The sequence below is a fragment of the Schistocerca nitens genome, unplaced genomic scaffold, assembly GCF_023898315.1.
Source record: "Schistocerca nitens isolate TAMUIC-IGC-003100 unplaced genomic scaffold, iqSchNite1.1 HiC_scaffold_224, whole genome shotgun sequence".
Lineage (NCBI taxonomy): Eukaryota > Metazoa > Arthropoda > Insecta > Orthoptera > Acrididae > Schistocerca > Schistocerca nitens.
The window spans coordinates 25,001-28,634 of record NW_026045765.1 but is presented as its reverse complement, the minus strand read 5'-3'; positions in this window follow the sequence as shown (position 1 = coordinate 28,634).

The window sequence follows — 3,634 nt, the reverse complement described above, 5'->3', positions numbered from 1 at the left end:
CTCCATCTACAGGAAGTGAACGCAACAACGCCAACCACACAGCATCGCCACCTATGAAAATACGACGAAACCACATGCAATACAGCCATCTACGCGAATCTGGCAACACTACATCCACCATGTCGAGCGCACCACAAACAATAACGCCATCTAGGCCTCCTGCAACGGCGATACCGCCATCTATGAGACGCCAAGCTGAATACGACATCGATGGGCGCACAGTACACATTGTCCGACGCCACCCACAAAGACGGCATCCTCTGTCCACCCCAGGAGCCCCGACGCCAGTGCCTGCGCCGCAGAAAGTGGTCGACCGACAATCACTCCACCCGCACCCGTACGTGCTCCACCCCAACAGCCCAACTCACAACTCCAGCGGATGAACGGCGGACTCTTCTCGCAGTCGTAAGTTGCAATCCACCCCTATATCGTCCGTTTCATGAAGAGTTTAATCCAAGATGCGAAATTCCCGCTGTCCCTACACATGCTCCAAGTCTGTGCGCGATTGCGTTGCTCAGTACGGATTCCGATGCCGAGCGATCAGCTAGAAAGCGCCCCAACCATGTCGATCCCCATGGGCGTTGCACTCGCAGTCGCAAAGACTCTGGGCAATGGCTAAAAGCGCTCCGCAATATATTACTCAGACGGGTAATGACGGTCCGAGCGCTCAGCGTCAGGAGAGCGTTCCTGAGCCCTGACCCACAGGCAGGGTGTAGCGTATCCCACCCGCAGACATGTGACGTTGTCACACGACCAGTTGTCACTAATCGACTGATTGCCGATAATCATATGCCATACACCGGGGAAAGCTGCCGCGAGGGGTAGCTACGTAGTGCAGTCGCACCTCTACTACTGTACAGAGATAGAACACCGCGTGACCGCAACCAGATTAAACTGATACATGGCGCTGATTACTAATAGATGCAGAGCCATCGGAATATAGATGGCATACGACATACAACAGTCCCTATACATGCTGACAGTCTGTGCACACATGCGAACTACACGTCACCCAGACACTCTATCACACACTACTCTCTGCCTGTAACAGACACAGACAAAATATCTAAGCACCAGCATGGAACAACATCCAGTGCATCCTCTCCGCCACATTACACAATTCACACTATGATAACAAAACCAGGAGGTCCACCCCAAAAACAGAATATCTCACTCTTCCAACAACCATCATTACTCAGATAAGCCACAAACACCCACACATGTCCTACACAGGGGTGCAACCAACACCACCACACTGCCTTGTCTCACAGCATATAGGCAATGGCAGGAATGAAAGACACAGGTCTGCCACTCCCTTGCCACACCCACGGAACCGGCGCACCACCTCCCCTGAGCCAAAGGTGCATCCTGACGTGACACATCTCAGGGTGCCTCAGGCGTCCACTTACCATCATCACTATGAACGAACCTCGTCCCCTCCCCCCTCATACACCATCCCTTAACCTAACCTATGTTGCACCTTAACCTAACCTATGTTGCACCTTAACCTAACCTATGTTGCCCACACATGTCCTACACAGGGGTGCAACCAACACCACCACACTGCCTTGTCTCACAGCATATAGGCAATGGCAGGAATGAAAGACACAGGTCTGCCACTCCCTTGCCACACCCACGGAACCGGCGCACCACCTCCCCTGAGCCAAAGGTGCATCCTGACGTGACACATCTCAGGGTGCCTCAGGCGTCCACTTACCATCATCACTATGAACGAACCTCGTCCCCTCCCCCCTCATACACCATCCCTTAACCTAACCTATGTTGCACCTTAACCTAACCTATGTTGCACCTTAACCTAACCTATGTTGCACCTTAACCTAACCTATGTTGCACCTTAACCTAACCTATGTTGCACCTTAACCTAACCTATGTTGCACCTTAACCTAACCTATGTTGCGCCTTAACCTAACCTATGTTGCGCCTTAACCTAACCTATGTTGCGCCTTAACCTAACCTATGTTGCGCCTTAACCTAACCTATGTTGCGCCTTAACCTAACCTATGTTGCGCCATAACCTAACCTATGTTGCGCCATAACCTAACCTATGTTGCGCCTTAACCTAACCTATGTTGCGCCTTAACCTAACCTATGTTGCGCCTTAACCTAACCTATGTTGCGCCTTAACCTAACCTATGTTGCGCCTTAACCTAACCTATGTTGCGCCTTAACCTAACCTATGTTGCGCCTTAACCTAACCTATGTTGCGCCTTAACCTAACCTATGTTGCGCCTTAACCTAACCCAAGTTGCGCCCTAACCTAACCCAAGTTGCGCCCTAACCTAACCCAAGTTGCGCCCTAACCTAACCCAAGTTGCGCCCTAACCTAACCCAAGTTGCGCCCTAACCTAACCCAAGTTGCGCCCTAACCTAACCCAAGTTGCGCCCTAACCTAACCCAAGTTGCGCCCTAACCTAACCCAAGTTGCGCCTTAACCTAACCCAAGTTGCGCCTTAACCTAACCCAAGTTGCGCCTTAACCTAACCCAAGTTGCGCCTTAACCTAACCCAAGTTGCGCCTTAACCTAACCCAAGTTGCGCCTTAACCTAACCCACGTTGCGCCCTAACCTAACCTACGTTGCGCCCTAACCTAACCTACGTTGCGCCCTAACCTAACCTACGTTGCGCCCTAACCTGCCCTGTAATTGTTAGTTATATGACTCTAGGAATTCGTGTAGCGTTGCCTAATTGCAACCATCTCAACATAGTTCACTTCGCGCACACTGTGGTGTTCTGCGTATTGATTCATTTTACGGTGCGTACCCTCACATCTTGCGAGTGTTGCTTACTTTCCACATGGTCCCGCTATCCACTGTATTGTGTACTGCAATAGGACGTATATCGCCCCCGCCCCCCCCTCCCCTCCTGTCACCTCTAGCTCGTCGGTCAGGAGTTCGCGTGTTGAATGCGCTTCGCAGCTGTGCAATGGCATTCGTATACGTACGCTGGCCACCTTCCACGTGTTCTTTCGTGCACACGTCGCAGCGTGTATGTATGCTGATGGAGTGCGTCGTGACACACAACATCCAGGCATGCAAGACTCGTAGAAGTCGCAAATGTAGATGGATGTCTACGTTTGCTGCCCAAGTTACGCAAATGAACTGGAAATCCGTTGTTGCGCGGTTGTTCGCGCTGGAGGTGAATCGTTGATATCGACGATCGGTACAGGTATTAACCGGTTGCTTCAGCGACACCCGTCATACCCACGAACGTGAGTGGGCATGTGGGTATGAAGCGATACGCGGCGGTGGCTGGGTGGGACCGTCCCCGGCCGGTGAGGGGGGGGCGCCCGGCGTGCTGGCCGCGCGCTGCGTGGGCGCACGCGCGGCAGCCGGCTGGTGGGGGCGCCCAGTGGCAGGCGCGCCGGCTGACGGACGCGGCAGGCGGCGCATCTGCGTGCCGGCGCACCCAGCGCGCGGCGCCGTGCGGCCAAAGTGGGTCCTCCCGGGCCCGGTGCGAAGCGCGGTGGACATCTGCAGTGTGCTGGTCCGATTGAGGACTGTGTGCGTTGAGGATGCGCCGCCGCCCGGCACTCGGCGCCGCGACGCCGTCTGCTGCTCGGTCGCCCCCGCGGTTCTCGCAGGTGGTTTGTATCGCAGCTGTGCGGATGTGTTGG